The sequence below is a fragment of the Balaenoptera musculus genome, chromosome 7 (assembly GCF_009873245.2).
Source record: "Balaenoptera musculus isolate JJ_BM4_2016_0621 chromosome 7, mBalMus1.pri.v3, whole genome shotgun sequence".
NCBI classification, from domain to species: Eukaryota; Metazoa; Chordata; class Mammalia; order Artiodactyla; family Balaenopteridae; genus Balaenoptera; species Balaenoptera musculus.
In genome coordinates, this window is record NC_045791.1 from 69,461,459 (window position 1) to 69,483,686 (window position 22,228).

Sequence of the window (22,228 nt, forward strand, 5' to 3'; positions counted from 1 at the left end):
AGAATTACAACCTGCATCTGCCGTCAAGGAACTTAGCCCTTGAATTATAGTTAAGGAAGCTGATAAGCACTGTTTTTGCCAGGTCAATGGAGGAAACAATTCTTTTTTTTTAATAAATTTATTTATTTATTTGTTTTTATTTTTGTCTGTATTGAGTCTTCGTTGCTGCACGTGGGCTTTCTCTAGTTGCGGCGAGCGGGGCTACTCTTCGTTGTGGTGCATGGGCTTCTCATTGTCACGGCTTCTCTTGTTGCAGAGCGCAGGCTCTAGGCACGCGGGCTTCAGTAGTTGTGGCACATGGGCTCTAGAATGCAGGCTCACTAGTTGTGGCGCACGGGCTTAGTTGCTCCGGCATGTGGGATCTTCCTGGGCCAGGGAGCGAACCTGTGTCCCCTGCATTGGCAGGCGGATTCTTAACCACTGTACCGCCAGGGAAGCCCTGGAAACAATTATTAATTCTTCATTCACCAACAGTGATTTTTTTTTTCCAAAATAAAAATACCTTTTTCTAATTATAAAAATAATAGGGACTTCCCTGGTGGAGCAGTGGTTAAGAATCCACCGGCCAATGCAGGGGACACGGGTTCAATCCCTGGTCTGGAAGATCCCACATGCCGCGGAGCAACTAAGTCCCCCGTGAGCCACAACTACTGAGCCTGTGCTCTAGAACCCGCGAGCCACAACTACTGAGCCCGCGTGCCACAACTACTGAAGCCCATGCACCTAGAGCCCATGTTCCACGACAAGAGAAGCCACCACAATGAGAAGCACACGTGCCGCAGTAAAGAGTAGCCCCCGCTCGCCGCAACTAGAGAAAGCCCACGTGCAGCAACAAAGACCCAACACAGCCAAAAATAAATAATAAATAAAAATAAGCAAATTTAAAAATATATTAAAAAAAATACACGTTCATTATAAAAAATTCAGATACAAGAGAAAAGCATCATTCAATGAGTTAAGGAGAATTCATTTAAAGCCATTAGATACCGAAGGAGTATAAAGGGTCTGTGCTTCATTTCATATTCCCTTTTTGTAAACTAACTTCTCCACTCCTTGCCATACATCGCTTTTCATGATTAACTAGTGGGGAGTAAGTGATACAATGTACTTGCCTAGCAGAGCAATATGTCCATATACCATTATTGGTTCTCACATACTGTAAGCATAATATACATTTATTTCATAAGTTACTTTAGGCCTGAAAATATCCAAAACTATATCTGCCTCTTATTCGCATTAATATCACTCCTGCACTCACAAGAAGGGAGGTCTCATCTGTCTCTGCCCTAAAGTCCTGATTCTTTACCTTTATAGCTAGGAAGTCAAATCCCATGTAACCAGTCTGAGAATGATTAGTGGTGGCTTTGAGCCTCCACGACGTTTTGAATTTTTGATGTGGAGGATGAACAAGATACATAGAATGTGTGAGCCTTGTGTACGCCAGGACAAGATAGGCTAACGTTGCAGTTACCCAATTAATCTGAAATCCCAGTGGCTTAACACAAGAAAGGTTTAATTCTTGCTCTTGCTACATACCCATTACAGATGGGGAGGCCATCTTATTCAAGGACCATGATGACGGAGTTTCTGCCATCCTGTGGCTACAACAGCTCCTTTGTCACTGCAGCAGGGATAGAGAGAGAGGAGAATCTCAGATGGGTTTTTCACTACTGCTGCCCAGAAGGACCACCTGCGGCTTCTGCTCACATTTCATTGGCCACAGCTAATCACATGGTCTTTCTAACTTCAAAGAAGCTGAGGAATTTAGGGAACAGATGGAATGATTAGTTAAAGCTGTCTCTCCCTTAAACCTAAGTATGCATTTTTGACACAGGCTGACATCATCCAAAATCAGATAAGTGATATTATTTACTTATGTCCATTTTTTACTCCTTTGATATGAATATTTGAGTGTGAGAAGAATGTAAAGAAGAATATATTATACCTTACACATAAACAGTTTTTTATACATAAGATAATTACTGTATACATAATAGATTTTTATTGTCCATAACAGGTATTCGAGAAGGAGGAAGATGATCGTGAAAGAGAACACATTACCAAACCCTCATTTTTAACCACTAATTCCAATTTGGGTTGACTAAAAGCAGCAACAGGCTTGGATTTGTCAGGGTAGACTAATTTCTGTAACAATTAGTTATCTCTGATCTTTGGAATTCTGGGTACTTTTTTTCTTTTGTATATCTGAATTTTATAGTTTTTCTATAATCTCACTGGTTAAGACAATAGAATTTATTAATTGCTTATGTGACAGTTCTGTGTACATATTTGATGAGTGGCCTTCCATAAGGCGATTCAGGGAACTGGGCTCCTCCTTCCTGAGACTGACGTCTTCTAGTGTTTTAGAGTCCTCTGCAGGTTCCCCTGCCTCAGACAGACAAAGGAAGAGAACAGCTGGGAGGATCAGGGGCCAGGCTTGGAAACAGCATATATCGTTTCCATCCACATCCTGTTGGGTGGAACTCATAATCACACTTCCCCCAAAGGGTTCCTGGGAAATGTAGCCCAGCTGTGTGCACAGGAGGAAAAGAAAACAGGTTTGGTGACTGTCTCTACCACAATGTCCCTAACATGACCTAAGTAAATAAAAGAGGAATCTGACCAGAGTTGGATATGTCTGGGGAAAAGAGCATTATTTCTATTGCCTTGTTCTTATTTCCTTCATTTATACTTATATATTGCTTCTGTGCAAGTTCTTCCTTTTATTTTCTTTTAAAATGAGATTTTAAGAATACCCCACTTTCTTGAGAGTATACAGAAATGAAAATGATGCCACTCATCTGGTTGGAATGTAAATTGAAAGAACTTTACTGAAGGGAAATTTGTCCATATGAATCAAAAATCTTAGAGTATAGCCAGCAATTCTACTTCTAGAATTTTATCCTGAGGAAATAAACAGGTAATATAAACAGATGCATGTACAAGTATATTTATCATTGTATTGCTATGTACAAGTATATTTATCATTGTATTGCTAATAATGGGGAAACACTTTCATGAGATACACGTCCAGCAATTGAAGGTAAATTAATAATGTTACTTCTAGGGCTTCCCTGGTGATGCAGTGGTTAAGAATCCACCTGCCAATGCAGGGGACACGGGTTCGATCCTTGGTCCGGGAAGATCCCACATGCCGCGGAGATACTAAGCCCATGCGCCACAACTACTGAGCCTGTGCTCTAGAGCCCGCGAGCCACAACCACTGAGCCTGTGTGCCTAGAGCCCGTGATCCGCAACAAGAGAAGCCATGGCAATGAGAAGCCCGCGCACCGTGGCGAAGAGTAGCCCCCCACAACTAGAGAAAGCCCGTGCACAGCAACGAAGACCTAACGCAGCGAAAAAATAAATAAATAAATATAATAATAATAATAATAATGTTACTTCTAATAAAATATCATGTGGTCGTGAACGATGCCATAGATGTCTATTCAGTAATGCTGAACAATGTTCCTTATACATTAAGTAGAAACATCAGTTTACAAATCTCTGTGTCTAGAATATTCCCATTTTTATTTTAAGAAAGACTATATACATAATATATATCAAATCAAAATCAAAATGGGAATATTCTAGACATGGAAGGTTTGTAAACTGATATTTTACATATACTATTTTTCATTTATCTGTGTTTTAAAATTTTTCTATGTAAACAAGTGATATTTTTCTAAAAAAAGAAATTAGTTTTTAAATTTTAAAGCAAAAAATGAAAACCCCTAATGTTTAAAGCAAAAACACAGAGTTTTAATCCATAGGCATCTCAAAGATAAAACAAAACAAAATACCACCTGGCTACCCACACTGGCTCTGTCTTCCAGACAGCCCCCTTGCCTGAGCATCTGATGGAGCCCCAGCCATCATGGTGGGGGAGGGGGAGGTGGGGGAGCCAAGTTCCCGGTAGGCCCTCGTCTCAGCGCCCGGCTTAAGCTAACTGTGGAGTCCATACATAGCTGCTGCTCTTCATTCCTCACCTCCCTCACTCTGACAATGGTCTGCTTTCTTTCCTCTGAGTAGGAAACCTGCAGAGGCAGCTGGCTTGTGATATTTTATGTAGGCATGTGAGTTATATGCAAAGATACGAAGAATCGTTTCTCACATGGCACAAGTCAAGAATATTTGTCTCGAGTTTGTTACACCTAAAAGAGAGTACATGCTTCTGATATTTCTTTTACTTAATTTATCCAGAATAAGTCAAGCTGCTGTCAGAAGAGGTTCAGCTTTTCAAGTTCATATTCATTTTTGGAGTTATCCATGCATGCATGCTTACAAAAGTTAAATTATTTTCAAAGAAATTCCACCACAATTGAATTCAAAGTAAGTGAAGAGCCAGAACATGATAATTTTATCCAAGAATCAACATCCTTTACAGTTCAAATAATGTAATATGGATTTATAACAGCCCAATGATGAAAACATTTTTAATTGCTTTCAGTATTAAGAATAGTGATTTTATGACCTGTAGACTTCACTCAGCAAAATCATATATCTCTGCCACTTACACATACAAACACACATCCCAAATTTTATTAATATCTGTTAAAATTATAGCAGCTATATTCATTTAAAAATTAATTCAAAGTAGTATACTTTTAAAAAAGATAACACCTACACTCAAAAATCAAAGCCAGTCTTGCTTTTCTATTAAAGACCAACTTTTATTCAATCAGTATACTCTCTTCCAAAAATTATGAAACTCAGAAAAAAAAAAAACACAACACACCAAGATGTCACTTTGTTTGCTGAATTATAATTATAATTAGCCTATACCAGCCTAGGCTGTTTTTTGGTTTTCGGAAGCAGGTTGAAAAAGGAAATACTGATAATTGTATGTAACTCATTCTGATTTTACTGCTTAGCAGTAAGTTAAGAAATCTCTTTCCTAACAGAGAAGGATAAGATGTTAATTATCATAATCATTCAGGATTTTAATAGGAGGTAGAAGGGAATTATTTCCTGAGGGGTAAGGAAATAAAGTGTCAGTGCTGAGGTGAAAAGGCCAGGGAAACAGACTAGTGGCAGGACCCTTTGCCTCCTTCATGATTTCCTGAAAGACTCTAGCTAGTATTGCCATAAGTAACTCTCTTTCTAAGGTACAGCTTTTGCTACCACAAATGACAACAGGATCAACATAAAAGGTGTGTTCTGGGGGAGGCCTTGTGCTTATACCTCAATGTTACTGCTCCTCTGGAGGATCTTGTCCGTCTCCCCTTATTGGCTACTCCCTTTGAGCACCAGCTGTAAATGCTGATCATTCGCTCCTGACTCACCATTCCCAGCATCTCACTTCCTCAGCTGGACCATCATTAAAAAGACCTTGGTCAGTCTGGATAGTCCCTCCTCACTCTGGGTCCCTGACTGGCTGCCAATGGGCATGGTGATTTTCCACTGCAGAGCTCAGACAATGTGTGAGGAGTGTCTACTGTTCTGGGCAGAAAGAATACTAAGCAGCTCATTGATTTCACCTGAGAGCTATCCTGGAATATTTTTGGGACCAGTTGAAGGGACTAGTGCAATTATAAAGGTAAGTAAGTGTACAGCTTGTTCTCTGATAACCAGAGATCGGATAGTAAGAAATAAAAGAGTAAAATTTGGCAACTCAAGCTTATTGTCTTGAATCTCTCTGACAAAGAAGCTGCATAATGCTTTCTTATGATACCCACTCATTTTCCTACTCACCCATATCAGTCATCCTCCCTTCCATACAACACTTAGCTTTTTGCTTACTACCCTGTTTCTCCCACCTACCAGTCAGTGAACCCATTTACATGCCCTAGAACCCTTTTCCTGTTACAACATGCATCAGGGTATTCTGTGGAATATCTTTCTGTATGTGTAGGCATTTGTTTCCTTTCACCTCTAGAACATGATTTTCTTTAGTTGAACAGGTTCTTTGGTTAACCTGTGTGGCTATATTGTTTCATGACATAATGTGTAGGTGTGTGCACCTCTACTGGGCAGAAGGTTAAATCCTGATGATGGTTTAAATCAACCATCTGTATATACAAAGTGCAAATTGTATGTTTGTAGGTATGTGCATACCAAGAGGTATAAACTCTTGTGTTTATCTGGGTATCTCTGTTTAGGTACCTGGGTTGTGTTTATGTATGTATAAGTCCACATCGGTATTCATCTGTATGTGTGTCTTAAGGCGCAGCCAATAGCTTCCTATAAAGTATGACCATCTGCCTCCAAATTTCCCTCTCGAGCAGTGCTATCCTCCTGGGTTTTTAAAATTTTTATTTTTATTGTGGTAAAATACATGCAACATAAAATTTATCATTTTAACCAATTTTAAGTGTATAATTCAGTGGCATTAATTACATTCACAGTGTTGGAGAAACAATCACCACTATCTGTTCCCAAAATTTTTCATCACCCAAAATGAAACTCTGTATTCATTAAGCAGTAACTCCCTGTTCCCCTTCTCTCAATCCCTGGTACCCTCTAATCTACTTTCTATCTCTATGAATTTGCCTATTCTAGATATTTCATGTAAGTGGAATCATATAATAATTGTCCTTCTTAGGTCTGGCTTTTTTCACTTAGCGTAAGGTTTTCAAGGTTCATCCTTGTTGGAGCATATATCAGAACTTTATTCCTTTATGTGGCTGAATAATATTCCATTACATGTATATAATACATTTTATTTCTCTGTTTATTTGTAATGGACACTTGGGTTGTTTCTACCTTTTAGCTACTGTGAATAATTCTGAAATTAGCATTTGCATACGAGTATCTGTTCAAGTTCCTGTTTTTAATTCTTTTGGGTATATAACTATGAGTTGAATTTGCTAGGTCATATAGTAGTTTTATGTTTAGCTTTTTGAAGAACCACCAAACTGTTTCCTCATTGGCTGCACCATTTTACATTACCATCAGTAATGGATGAGTGTTCCAATTTCTCTACATCCTTGCCAACATCGGTTATTTTCCTCCTCCTCCTCCCCTTCTTCCCCTTCTTCTTCTTCTTCTTCTCCTCCTCCCCCTCCTCCTTACCCCCCACCCCCTTCTTCTTCGATAATAACCATGCTAATGGGCTTGAGGTGGTATCTCATTGTGATTTAGACTTGCATTTCTTTAATGATTAGTGATGTTGAGCATCTTTTCACATGCCTATTGGCCATCTGTATATCTTTGGAGAAATGTCTATTCAAGTCCTTTGCCCAATTTTTAATTGGGTTGTTTGTTTTTTGTTGTTGAGTTAGAGGAATTCTTTATATATTCTGGATATTAATTCTTTATCATATATATGATTTGCAAATATATTCTCCCAGTCTTTAGGCTGACTTCTCACTTTCTTGATAATGTCCTTTGAGGCACAAAAGTTTTTAATTTTGATGAAATCCAATTTATCTATTTTTTTCTTTTGTTGCTCATGCTTTTGGTGCCATATCTAAGAATCTATTGCCAAATCCAAGGTCATGAAGATTTTCTACTATGTTTTCTCCCAAGATATTTATGTTTTCAGCTCTTATATTTAGGTCACTGATTCATTTTGAGTTAATTTTTGTATATTGTGTGAGGTAGGGGTCCAACTTCATTCTTTTGCATGTGGAAATCCCAGAACTATTTACTGAAGAGACTGCTCTTTTCCCATTAAATGGACTTGGCACCCTTGTCAAATACTGACTGTAGATGTATGGGTTTATTTCTGAACTATCAATCCTATTTATTGATTTGTATGTCTATCTTTATGCCAGAATCACACTGTTTTGATTACTGTGGGCTTGTAGTAAGTTTTGAAATCAGAAAATGTGGGTCTTCTGACTTTGTTCTTTTTAAAATTGTTTTGGTTCTTCAGGGCCCCTTGCAATTCTATATGAAATTTAAGATTGGCTTTTCCAGTTCTGCAAAAAGGGCCGTTGGAGTTTTGATAGAGATTTTGTTGAATCTGTAGATTGCTTTGAGTATGATTGCCATCCTCACAATGTTAAGTCTTGCCACCCATGAACATGGGATGTCTTTTCATTTATTTAGGTCTTTAATTTCTTTCAGCAATGTTTTGTAGTTTTCAGTGTACAAGTCTTTCACCTTTGTGGTTAATATTCCTAGGTATTTTTTTACCCTCTCCTTTTAATTGACTTGAAATCCTCCACTGTAATTACTAGACTATAATGTGCCCATAGTGCATAAAATAGTACCTAGCACATAGCAGACATTGAGCAAATGCTAATTGAATAAAAGAATCTCTAAAATCATAGGCTCTTAGAACTTTGAGGAAACACTCATACCAATTCTATTCCTCTAAAGATGAGGTAACAATGTTCAGAGAAGATAACAATTCTGTTTGGATTGTTCCAAATAGCAGTTAGCTAGTGGTAGAACCAGAAGTTCACATCTCCTAAGATTTTCCTGTGGATCAAAATGTAGTCATTATAAGCCAAGATTCTGTCTGCTGGAGTAAATAAATGAGTGTGTTTATAAATTTGGATGCTTGTCTTTGGGCATGGAGATTTTTTCAGTATCTAGTTTTGTATAAATTTAAATGAATCTTAAGGCGCATTTAGGATTCAAATGAATCTTGGGATACACAAAGTATTGGTATACTTACAAAAGTAGCCCATATGTACACAAAGGTGTACATATTTCAGCAAATATGGTTATTCAAATAGATAATTTAAATGGATTATCTGGAGATATGTATCTATGAGGGCATCATATATGGGAGTTTCTAGGAGTGTCATTTTGGGAATAAATTTAGCCCATTAGATCTTTCCTCACTGACAGCAGATGACCCTCCACTAGGCTTTACCTCCTAAAGAACTAATTTCATTATAGAATTACTTCCATTAAGAGAAAGAGTGGAGAAAAGAGAAAAGAACTGTGTCCTTGTTTACAAACTGGGACATTCCTTAATGTGCTTTTTTAAAAAAATAATTGCTTATTGGGCTCTTTTTTGCCCCCTCCCGAGGTAACGGTCAATCAGCCTGGGACAGAGGTTTAGTGTTGCTTTATTTTGGCCCTTTTTCATAGCTGGTCAGTCCCTCTGTCATTCTCTTCCTTTTCCTGACATAGGCATCTCCCAGGACCTCTCAAAGATGGTCAGTAATCATCAGTCTAGGAATTGTCTCTGAGTCAATGGTGGGATATCAGCAACTCTCTGACTCTGGAATTTGGGACCTGTATAGGAGAATTGCTAATTGCCTACCCAATATCCCCCTCACTTCCCTTACTTCCCCAATTTTGTTGTGGGCAATAATGTGCTTAGGAAAAACAAAACAAAACAAAAATGGAAAAAAAAACAGCACCCTACATTTCCCATTCTCCTTTCAGCTAGAGATTGTCATTAGCCCAGCTCTGGACAATCAGGCATAAGGAAAAATTTTTGCATGGGGCTTTCAGGAAAGATCTTTAAAATGGAGTTGATAGTTGACAAATGCCTTTTGCCCTTTGCACTCTGCCTCTTCCCAGCTGGCTTCTAGATGTAATGATGAAGGTGTAGTAGCCCTCATAACTATGGCAACCATGAGGGAAAGGTTAAGATGTCACAGAGATATCAACACTGACATCACTGTGCTGCTCAACCAAGGCCCACTACCACCTACCTCTTGTTTCACAAGAAAAACCCCTATTTAGTTTAGACCACTGTCTTCTGGTTCTCTTAACCAGCAGACCAATTTAATTCTTAACTGATAAAAGCTTAAAAAGCTCAGTGAGATAATCTGAGTCAGTGGACTCCTATGTATTTTGTTGGCAAATTAGAGAGACTTACAGTGAACATTGTGGAGGAATTCTAGGTAGCCAAGATAATGGTGGTGGCGTAAATCTAAATCTCCCAACATACTGCCCTCCCCTGTAAAAACACACAATCACACACACACAGAGAACAAGAGATCAAATAAAACTACATAAAACCCATGTCTGGGCTTCCCTGGTGGCGCAGTGGTTGAGAATCTGCCTGCCAATGCAGGGGACACGGGTTCGAGCCCTGATCTGGGAGGATCCCACATGCCGCGGAGCAACTGGGCCCGTGAGCCACAATTACTGCGCGTCTGGAGTCTGTGCTCCGCAACAAGAGAGGCCGCGATAGTGAGAGGCCCGCACACCATGATGAAGAGTGGCCCCCGCTTGCCACAACTAGAGAAAGCCCTCGCACAGAAACGAAGACCCAACACAGCCATAAATAAATAAAAATAAATAATAAAAAAAAACCCCATGTCTTCAGCATAACTAGAAAACAGAGAATGTCCAAATTTCAAATTAACTGTAAATAGAAAAACAAACATTAAATCCCAGAAAGCTGCCTTCCATACTGCTGATGAATCCTCTCAGGTAAACAAAGTCAGTTTGGGAAAAACCATGGTGGTGGACTTAGGATTGATTTAAAACTACCAGAAAGAGAAAGTCTTCATCTAAGTAGAGCACTTACTACATGGAAGGCACTTAACTGTGTGTGCAGGGTGCAAGGAGACAGTCTTGGAAAAATAAAGCTTCCAAGTGAAAAGGGTCCAAGGAAAAGGGTCTAGAGGGTTCCTCTGGAAATCATGAAGGGTGTGGGGGGGAACTTGAGGGGGGAACTTAGGAACCTGTCAGACCCTCTCTCCCTCCAAAATGGAGGTAAACCCAATCCCTACCCCTATTATTTCTTTTCCACAAGAAAAAACCATACAAACAAACAAAATTTTAAAAAGAAAAAAGAAATCATACTTTGCTACACTGACAGAAGAGGGCGCTCTTGATCTAGGAATCCTACAACCCCAAACCTCCAGCTCTGTCCATAGAAATGTAGATTAGTCTCCATCTAATTACTAAAATAGGAAAGAATCCAGTTCAACTGATACAAATTTCTGCCCCCAATAATGGCAGAGTACAATAGAAGAAAACTCCCTAACTGTAACACAACTCTCTAAACTGAATTATATATCCTCAAACAAGCTTTTGAGAATAATGAAAAACACTTTGAATGACAAATTCAAAAGCTAAGTACAGAAATGGACCAAAAAAAAAAAAACTAGGAAGAAATAAAATGAGAGTTGATCGAACTCAGGAAAGAAATAGAAGAAACAATAAAATAAACATTATACTGCATTACCTGTAAGATTTTAGATAATACATACTAAGACATTTTAAATACATACATACATATCCATGCTATCCTTCAAGTTACAGTCAAATGATTTCTTCACCATGTAGCTTTTCAGAATTTATCCTAACTGGATCTGACCTTTGAGGCATGCAATAGTGTCTGCAGTTATTGCTATTATCACCATTATTGGCAATGACTGGTTGAAGACAGCAAGGGAGGGGAGAGAATACCAAGTAAAATGTCTAGAGCAAAAAATTATAGAGTTTGTCATACTCTGTGTCCACCTAGGCCAACGACTTGACTTTATGGATGAGGAGACTGAGATTCAGGGAGGTAACATGGTGGTCAATGGAGAAAGCCTTCCTTTCCTTTTCTCACCTCTTTTCTTCCTCATGCTTCAAAAGACAATTCCTCTCTCAATCCAGCCTTCAGCACCCTCCAGATGCTATGACTCCCCTCTTAGCATGATCTCTTTTATACTCACCCTCCCCTTTTCCTCTAACACATTCCCCCAGACAGAAGCTCTGCCTAAGTCACTCTCATTCTAAAATGCAAATAAACCAAACCACCTTCCCATGACTCTGTCATCTCTGATTTTCCTCTTATCATTAAACTTCCGAAAGTGCGTTATACTAGCTGTCCTCTTTTCCTCCCTACTCATTCCTAAAACTCTTGCTATTTCTCTCTCCATTCTCTCTGAAAACTCCTTGTTCAGAAACTGTTGGTTACCATCTTTAAATACCTTTATCCCTTGTCTCCTTGGAGCCACAGTCTTTTTCCTCCAGTCAGTTCCACAGCTCCTTATTCTCGTGTTTTGGCTTATCTTCTTCCCTCTTCAATGCAGGTATTCCAGCAAAGTTTTCCACTACCTTCTTTTTCTGTGCTCATAGCTGCAAACTGCAGTATACACAACCAGGCACATCTGCTTCTTGGGTGTCCCTCTAGACATCAGAGAGGCACCCCTGGGTGCCACCCCTGGGTTTCAGGAGGCACCTGGAGCTCAACATGTCTAAAACTGAATTCCACACCCTCTTTTCAATTCTGTACCTCCTCCCAACCTCCAACCCAGCTTCAAATGGTCCTTGATACCATCCTTTCCTTTATCTTCTGTCCCAAATCATTCATAAATTCAACTCAAAGCGTTTATTGAGTACTTAGTATATGCAGGCACTGGCCATGGGACTGGGAGATCAACAAGACTCACTTTCTACACTGTACTTACAGACTCAATGAAAAGTCCTGTCCAATCACTGCATACAACTCTCCTTCCATTCCACTGTCAATCCTTTTCATTCCCACTGTCACGCTCCAAGTTCAAGTTAGCATTATCTCTTTCCTATGCTAATAAATCAGCCTTTTATAGAGTTTTCTGAAGCTGGCCTGGTCAAATGAAGTTGATCTCTTTTCTCCTTGCACATTTTGTAGTTTAACACATCTTTTCCTGTTTCTATGTTTCTCTCTACCTGGAATACCCTCCTCTGATCTCCCCATGCTATACTTTACCTGTCCTTTAAGGCCCATCTCAAATGCCAGTCTTCTTTGATGTTTTCCCTGACTTCCCAGGCCAGGAGTATGTCTTCTTTCTCTGAATTCATGCAGACTTACCCTCTGCGCCTATGCTTTACCAGCCATCCCTCCTGTCCAAGCTGGTTGCTTCACAAATCATGATTAGAATATAGAAACCAGTTTTATGTGATAGGAAAGTGGCTCAGTGATCGACTTCAAGAGAGATTATTCCATCATCCGTTAATTTGTATAACTTTTTTTCTGGAGATTTGATAAAATAAACTCCTGAAGAAGCTGAATATGCTAGGGTTACTAAATTTTGGTTGGTGCTTCAAAGGAAATAATACATGACTTCAAGGAAGTCGCATGAGTTCTCAGGACCTTGGCTTCATTATCTAGAAAATATCAATAGAAAGTTGTACTGAATGACCTTCAGTTTCTGAAGATTCTAGTTTCCTAGATCTAACATTGTATAATTAAGGTCTCTAGGAGATCTGATGGGGTGATTTTGTCTATTAATAGACTAATCCAATACCCATTCCCAGCCCCTCTCCTTTCCTTGCCTTCTCTATAGAAGTTGGAAGAGCCAGGTATCCTCTTTGCCAGCCTTTCTTACAGCTAGAAGTGGCCATGTGATATAGTTCTAACCAATGAGATGTAAGCAGAACTCTATTAAAGGGAATTCTGGGAAGCCATTGCTTTCCAGATGAAAGAGAAAGACACAGTTGACATCACTCCTGTGGCAGGCAGACTTCTCAGATGGCCTCCTGATATACATGCCCTGTATAATCCCCTCCCTTGGAGTATGGGTAGAATCAAGAGATATTGCCCCCATGATTAGGTTACTAATCAGTTGGCTTTGAGTCAATCAAAGGGAGATTATCCTGTGTGGGCCTGATATAATCAGATGAATCTTTCAAAAGAGAGACAATTTCCTGTTGGCCTCTTAGAGGAAAGCAAACAGCCATGTTGTGAACTGCCTTGGAGCAGCCTCCAGAAGCTGAAGACCTCAGCCCTAGGAAATGCATTCTACCAACAACCAGTGAGCTTGAAAGAGGACCCTAAGCCTCAGATGACATGCAGTCCCAGTTGACACCTTGATTGCAGCCTGGTGATTTCTTGAGCAGAGAACTCAGTTAACCAGTGACCAGACTCCTGACATATAGAAGTTGCAAGATAAATTGGTGTTAAGTTGCTATGTTTGTGGTAATTTGTTACGCAGCAATAGAAAACTAATACAACCTCTTTCCACTTAATCTCAAAAGCTGGGCACTTATAAGAACTATCTTGTGATCATAAAGGAAAGACCAAGTGAATCACAGAGCCCCTGACCCTGACCACTTGCACCTCTAAACCACAGTCAGCAGTTGCTTTTCTCCAAAAATTTTTTTACACCAGAAAAAGAAACGTCTATTTATACAAGCCAATACAAGTTAGTTAGCTTTTCTTTTACTTGTAGTTGATATTTCCACCTGATAAAGCAGACTTCCAAAACGAGCATGAGTATATTCTTATTTATTCACTGGCAAACATTTATAAGGAATCTATAATGTTCCAGATAGGAAAAAAAGAAACACCAGAAATAAAAAAATCTTTGCCTTCTATAGGCTCATAGCCTAGTGTAGGGGGAGAGGTGGTGGGGAACAAGGTGGGGAAAAGGTAGGGAAGTCAGGATACAATTAAAATACAGAATGGTTAGGCTATGATAAGTATAAGCAGAAGGTCTTAGGGAAGCTCAAAGAAAGGACGCCTAGTGTAGACTTTAGGGCTGTCCAGGAGGGAAGGGCTGGTTCCGGAGGTTTAAGATGAGGAGCAGAATTATGAGGGATGAGTATGAGTCTCACTCAAGAGCAGTAGAGGAGGGAAGTTCTGACACAGAGTGTGGAGGTCAGTCAGTCAAATAACTGACAATCACCAAAATAGCTAACGTGAGGCTGAGGAATGTGCCAGATGCTACAGGGAAACAGAGACCTAGAGCACTTGGTACCCGCCCCAGGTTCTTATAATCATCCTGCATCACCCCCACCCCCTTCAATGGAGCAGAATGAGTGCTCTCCCTTGTCACGAAGGGAAATGCAAACGGCACCTGCCACTCTGTCCTGCGGCCTCCTCCCCGGATTAGTGCCTTTGGAAGCTGCCCCAGATATAAGCACATCCAGAGAGTGGCTTACCCAAGGGACAATCTAGGTCAAGGTCCTTTAGGAATGTGCTGTGCGCAGGGAATTCAAGAAAAGAGAAGTGGATTTGACAGAGAAGACAAGCCCTTCAGTTTTTGAAGTAGAATCTTGGGGCCTACAGGCTCTGTCAAACCATGTTAACTCTCCTCCTGACTTACAGTTCTTATAGCCTAGGATTTCACTTGGAAATTAGAAAGCTTCTGCAAATCTCCTTTAAACAAGTAAAAGAACAAATATGTCAAAATAATAAAATGTGAATTCTGAAATAGGACCTAGAGAAAAACACTGGAGCTAAAAGGACTAAGGCAGAGACTGGTGCAGGAAGTCGAGAGCAACAACAGAACGAGTCTTATTTCATTCATTGACCTATTTTATCATATTTGAGGAGCAAAGAGCGTTTTGAATGCTAAAAAACAAGAGGTAACTTAGGAGCAGGAACTACATGTTCTTCTCATTTCAGAAGACGTCCTACCCAGCCTCCCCTTGTTTTTCCAGGATGCTGGGAACCTTCCCTTGTAGCAGCAGGTAAGGAGCTCTCCTGAGGCCTAGGAGGTTTTTTTTCCAGTCTTTTAAAATGTCAGATTTATTGAGTTTTAATATATAATACAGTAAAATTTACCCTTTTTCGGTGTACAGTTTGATGAGGTTTGGCAAATGTGTATAGTAGTATAACTACACCACAAGGAAGACGTAGGACACTTCCGTCGCCCCACAAAGTCCCCTCCTGCCCCTTTGTAGTCAACACCTCCACCTCCAGGAAACTACTGACAATTTCTATCCTTAGAGTTTTGCCTTTTCCAGAATGTCATATAAATGGAATCATACAGTATATAGTCTTGTGTGTCAGGCTTCTTGCACTTAACATAATGCAAAGCCAGTTTTTAAAAGCTTTAATGTTGTCTGCCAAGGTCATCTTTCCTTGTGAGCCAAGGCTAAGTGGGTGAGCATCAATGTTCATGCTCATCTTAACAGATTCACTGGAGTATGACTGTAGAACCTAAATCAAACCTGCTGAATACCAAGCAGTTTCTCTTTGTAATCTGTTCTGATGTGTTGGCTCAAGCTACACTTTTACGGTGCAAACAGTAATAGTGGTACAGTGAATTTATACATGAATATCTCTGTTTATTAGCATTTAGAAATGCATAATTGCATTTTAATCAATCAAGAGCATTTACAGGCCTATGCTACTGCCCTCAAGGACCTTGCAGAGATAATTTAAAAGATAGCATATACTTAAATTATAGACTTTCATTGCTGCAAAGAGTTTAAGGGATCATCTAGTCATAGCATCACAGATTTTCACAGTTGGCAGTGACCTTCACACCTGCCTATCATCTTAGATTTGAATTTCCTCCAGGGAAATTCAAACCTCCAGGGGTGGCAAACTCCAAAAGCAGATGAGTAATGTAAATGTATGAAACTAGCCAGGAGAGACTGATGGGGCCTGAGGCAAATTGGAGAGAGCATGGTAGTACCCACGGTCACTCAAATTCAATTTAAAAACAAACACTGAAAAAATAGTAAGTACATATATCTGGGCTTGCTTTAGTCCTTGGGTGGTCACATTGCAGTCTCTTCTATAATAGCCTTCCCAAGTTTTTAGCTAGTATAATAGATACTCCTGAGACCCTGACCCACATCCTTTCACTCTTACCAGTTCAGTATGTGCCAGTCTGGCTTTCAATTGCCAGCATAGCATTTAATTGCTGTAGGATTTCTTGAAACCCCAGCGCTGGCTTTGCCCCCCTCCCACCAGGCAGGCCGGAAGTGGCAGGAGAATGATACCCTCCTGGAGTAGCTTTCAACGACCATTGATGGAAATTTGTGTATAAATATCCCAGCTCTCTCAGCTCGTTGGGGGATTAACTAAGGTGAGTATTTTACACTGGCCACCAGAATTCCCAAGTGAAATTAGAGTTCCTTTTATCACAGTGGACTCTTGTGTGACCGTATATCCTTTATTTCCAACATCCTTTTTTGTTTTACTTCCCCATCTCCGACCAGTCTTTCCTGAGATCACCTGCCAGATAAGCTACTTGTATGTGAATCTTCATCTCAGGGTCTGCTTCTGAGAGTTGATTTCAAGTTAATGAAGCCAGTGAATACTTGAATAACTCCAGAAATGAGGAACTTACTGCATTCCTAAACCCTAGAGAGTATCTTGAGAAATCTCTGACCCACAGAAATATCTTCCCCTTACTGAGATGAAAGTGTCTTTCTATGGCATCTAAAGCTTCACTCTATGGGACCATATACTGTTGTGTAAACCTGTCTAGAAATCTCCCTTTTTAGAAAGAATCATTCAACCCAATTCTTAAGCTGCTTAATTGTCTTTGAATAAATCCAACGTTTCACTCACCTTATCTAGGAAAAAAACTGTCAACTGGTACACAAAGCCAGTAATGAGAATCTGGAATGAAAAATGCCCAGGAGAAGGAAAACCCCCAGAAATCTGGGGGTTGTTGGAGGATACTGGACTTTCCCTTTTATGTGAGATGGAAACTAGAGCCACTTTTAGTTAAAGGTTAAAAAAAGGATCAATCCAAAGGACATGGGATCATTTTGTTTACACATATATGTATTATATGGAAAATTTATGGTTTTAGTTTTTCACTTGGGAAAGGATCATGAAAAATGTACTATGTCTTCATTTTCAGCCTGACAGTTTTCAGGCTTCTACGTTTCCCAGTCGAGTGTTTAACATTTGTTCTCGTATGTACTACCTAACAGGGTGTCACACACTGTGTAAGGGTGCTGGTATAGTATTAAATTCTCAGCTTCTTTACAAGAGGCAACTTTTGGGCTTCTTTAAGAGGCAAAAATGGTTCTGAAATGTCTGAGCAGTGTTCTGAGAGCATCTCCTACACATTCCTTCCCATTTTAAGAGAAAGGAGAGTTTCAGGAGAACCAAGAGCTGGGCGAAATATAGTGCAAAATAGTGTGACAAGTAGGTTTCAGAGCCCTTATGAATATCCCTTCTGGCATTATATTTGAAATAAAGTAATTGTTGGAGAGTTAAATGTACTAGATTTAAAATTTTGAGAGTACTTTGAGGATATCCATGTCCATTTTTTTCACAACCTATTTCTGGGACACACTGAAAGGACTGATTACTTGCTAATATGTCTTTCCTTTTACAAAACTATTCGTGAATATGCATTTTGAGTATTTATGAATAGTTTCTCTTTAAAATTTTTTTCAAAAGAGAGATAAACAAGTGATTATTGAATTCAAGGCTACACCTATTCCTCCCACTCCTTCTCCATCTGATATAATTACAGTAAGTCTGGGTTGTGCATATCTGAACATCTTCTGATTTTGATTGTCAAGCAATTAAATAGCATTTCTCACCCCCACTCAGACCCATAATTTAGAAGCTTCTCTGCAGTGACACTTGGTGCAGTTTAATTATAATGCTCTTCAATCCAGAAAGCTATTTAAAGGACAATGGAAGCTAAATTTGCAGTCCTTTCTCTTGAAAAAGATTCAGAAATATATATGTGTAGCTGATCCCAAACTGAAACCTGATAACTTGTGTGATGAATGGCTTTGAACAGCAATGCTTCTTCCTTTGAAAAAATGACTGATATTTTAACATATATGTTTCTTTCTAAGAAAGTATCCAGCACACTTATGCCATTTTATTTTTTTATTTTTTAAAAAATTTATTTATTTATTTATTTTTGGCTGTGTTGGGTCTTCGTTTCTGTGCAAGGGCTTTCTCTAATTGTGGCGAGCGGGGGCCACTCTTCATTGCGGTGCGCAGGCCTTTCACTGTCGCGGCCTCTCTTGCTGCAGAGCACAGGCTCCAGATGCGCACGCTCAGTAGTTGTGGCTCACGGGCCTAGTTGCTCCGCAGCATGTGGGATCTTCCCAGACCAGGGCTCGAACCCGTGTCCCCTGCATTGGCAGGCAGATTCTCAACCACTGCGCCACCAGGGAAGCCCCACTTATGCCATTTTAAAACTTTCCCATCACAACATTAGAAGCAAGCATGTACATTTTCACAGTCATCTGCATTCTGTTTACAGCAAATATTTTTTCATTTCAAAATGAAATTTTCAAGCCTCTAATGGGTAGGTGTTTTAATTCAGCATTGAAATAAAGAGCTGCTTTTTCTAGACATATTCTCTTCCCTTCCCTGGCAGTTACTGGTACCAACTTGTTCTTAATTATCTTCCATTCAATGCTAGTCATAGCCACCCGCCTACTTCACACCTCGGCAGGCCAGCCCACAGTACTCACCCAGCCCCCTCTGGCTGAATCATCTTCCGCCCCCATCCTTTCTCACTGCCATTTCCTTTTCACTTGAGTGCTGTTTGTAGAGGGACATTCTTGCTTTTCGGAAGCTTTTTTCTTCATTCTGTATTATGTTCCCTTTATATTCTAGAAAACCACAACTCTTAAAGAATTTTCTTCCCATCACTGAAGACAACTCATGTTCAGTATATCATAGAATCTGTGTTCATTAGCTATCCATTAATTCTTGCATATTTTAGGGAAAAGTAGGATTTGAGACCCTGGACATTTATCACCTTCCCTCCAAAATACAAAGGAGAAAATGGAGTCATTTTCGTAAGCTTCCGCCTTGGCAGAGACACAGGAAATCCCAAGCCTGGGCAATTTAAACAGTCAACCTAGAGCTTGACATTCCTGCTTTCAACATTCTGTTCTCGTTGATTTTTTTTTTTTTAAATGTTACAGTTAAGTCCTTCCAAATTAACTCTCAAATCTCCATTTTTCTTAGGCATAAATGCTGACCCAATGGCTCCTACAAAGTGTGGGAAGCTGGGGGTTTTAGAATTGGATAATTGAAGGTATCTGAGCTCTGACCAACCAAGAGGAATGTTGTGCTGCTACCAGCCTAGGCCATGAAGACACAACTGAACATTTTATCTTTATGTGTTATTGACTTAAAATTATCTCAACATTTTCTGGAGGTATCCATGAATGTAGATAAATTTCTCCCTATCTGTAGACAAGTCACTCATCATCATCTCACAAAGATTCCTAATACAGGTCTCACGGCGACCCCAACAAGCAATGGGAGAAAAGAGGAAGCCAAGTTCAAATGATCACCGATGGCCCCATTGAGGGGGTTACCTTTTGTTAAGAAGTTTACAATTAAAAGAGATACACTTGGTCCAACTCTTCATTTTGTGTGAGAAAAATGAGCTCCAAAGGCCTGATATGACTTGCCCAAAGTCATTAGGGAATTAGTTGACAAAAAAAAAAAAAAGCTAAGAGTAGAACCGAAATTTGTCCACTAGACAAAAGGAAGCCTAGATACCAGGTTCAAGATGGCGGAGTAGAAGGACGTGCTCTCACTCTCTCTTGCGAGAGCACCGGAATCACAACTAACTGCTGAACAATCATCGACAGGAAGACACTGGAACTCACCAAAAAAGATACCCCACATCTAAAGACAAAGGAGAAGCCACAATGAGATGGTAGGAGGGGCACAATCACAATAAAATAAAATGCCTTAAATGCTGGGTGGATGACTCACAAACCGGAGAACACTTATACCACAGAAGTCCACCCACTGGAGTGAAGGTTCTGAGCCCCACGTCAGGCTTCCCAACCTGGGGGTCCGGCAATGGGAGGAGGAATTCCTAGAGAATCAGACTTTGAAGGCTAGCAGGATTTGATTGCAGGACTTCAACAGGATGGGGAGAAACAGAGACTCCACTCTTGGAGGGCACACACAAAGTAGTGTGCACATCAGGACCCAGGGGAAGAAGCAGTGACCCCAGGAGAGACTGAACCAGACCTACCTGCTAGTGTTGGAGATCTCCTGCAGAGGCAGTGGGTGGCTGTGTCTCACCATGAGGACAAGGACACTGGCAGCAGAAGTTCTGGGAAGTACTCCTTGGCATGAGCCCTCCCAGAGTCCATCATTAGCCCCACCAAAGAGCCCCGGTAGGCTCCAGTGTTGGGTCGCCTCAGGGCAACCAACCAAGAGGGAGGGAAGCCAGCCCCACCCATCAGCAGACGGGTGGGATAGTTTTACTGAGCTCTGCCCAATAGAGCAACAGCCAGCTCTACACACACCAGTCCTTTCCATCAGGAAACTTGCACAAGCCTCTTAGATAGCCTCATCCACCAGAGGGCAGACAGCAGAAGCAAGAAGAACTACAATTCTGAAGCCTGTGGAACAAAACCCACATTCACAGAAAGATAGACAAGATGAAAAGGCACAGGGCTATGTACCAGATGAAGGAACAAGATAAAACCCCAGAAAAACAACTAAATGAAGTGGAGATAGGCAACCTTCCAGAAAAAGAATTCAGAATAATGATAGTGAAGATGATCCAGGACCTCGGAAAGAGAATGGAGGCAAAGATCAAGAAGATGCAAGAAATGTTTAACACAGACCTAGAAGAATTAAAGAACAAACACCTAGAAGAATTAAAGAACAAACAGACAGAGATGAACAATACAATAACTGAAATGAAAAATACACTAGAAGGAATCAATAGCAGAATAACTGAGGCAGAAGAATGGATAAGTGACCTGGAAGACAATATGGTGGAATTCACAGCCATGGAAGAGAATAAAGAAAAAAGAATGAAAAGAAATGAAGACAGCCTAAGAGACCTCTGGGACAACATTAAACGCACCAACATTCGAATTATAGGGGTCCCAGAAGAAGAAGAGAAAAAGAAAGGGACTGAGAAAATATTTGAAGAGATTATAGTTGAAAACTTCCCTAATATGGGAAAGGAAATAGTTAATCAAGTCCAGGAAGCACAGAGAGTCCCATACAGGATAAATCCAAGGAGAAACACCCCAAGACACATATTAATCAAACTATCAAAAATTAAATACAAAGAAAACATATTAAAAGCAGCAAGGGAAAAACAACAAATAACACACAAGGGAATGCCCATAAGGTTAACAGCTGATCTTTCAGCAGAAACTCTGCAAGCCAGAAGGGAGTGGCAGGACATATTTAAAGTGATGAAGGAGAAAAACCTACAAGCAAGATTACTCTACCCAGCAAGGATCTCATTCAGATTTGATGGAGAGATTAAAACCTTTACAGACAAGCAAAAGCTGAGAGAGTTCAGCACCACCAAACCAGCTTTACAACAAATGCTAAAGGAACTTCTCTAGGCAAGAAACACAAGAGAAGGAAAACACCTACAATAACAAACCCCAAACAATTAAGAAAATGGGAATAGGAACATACATATAGATAATTACCTTAAATGTAAATGGATTAAATGCTCCCACCAAAAGACACAGACTGGCTGAATGGATACAAAAACAAGACCCAGGGGCTTCCCTGGTGGCGCAGTGGTTGAGAGTCCACCTGCCAATGCAGGGGACACAGGTTCGAGCCCTGGTCTGGGAAGATCCCACGTGCCGCGGAGCAACTGAGCCCGTGAGCCACAACTGCTGAGCCTGCGCGTCTGGAGCCTGTGCTCTGCAACGAGAGAGGCCGCGATGAAGAGTGGCCCCTGCTCGCCGCAACTGGAGAAAGCCCTCGCAC

The 22,228-nt window shown here is 40.3% G+C and overlaps 1 long non-coding RNA gene across 1 annotated transcript in view; it reads right to left on the minus strand.

Moving 5' to 3' along the window:
• Positions 1 to 1,542: 1,542 nt before the first annotated feature.
• The window catches only part of LOC118898493, a 158,464-nt gene continuing 137,778 nt past the window's right edge, over positions 1,543 to 22,228 (minus strand). Inside the window, exon 3 of the long non-coding RNA XR_005020707.1 lies at positions 1,543 to 1,621. This is a non-coding gene — a long non-coding RNA (uncharacterized LOC118898493). The remainder of the gene's footprint in view (positions 1,622 to 22,228) is intronic.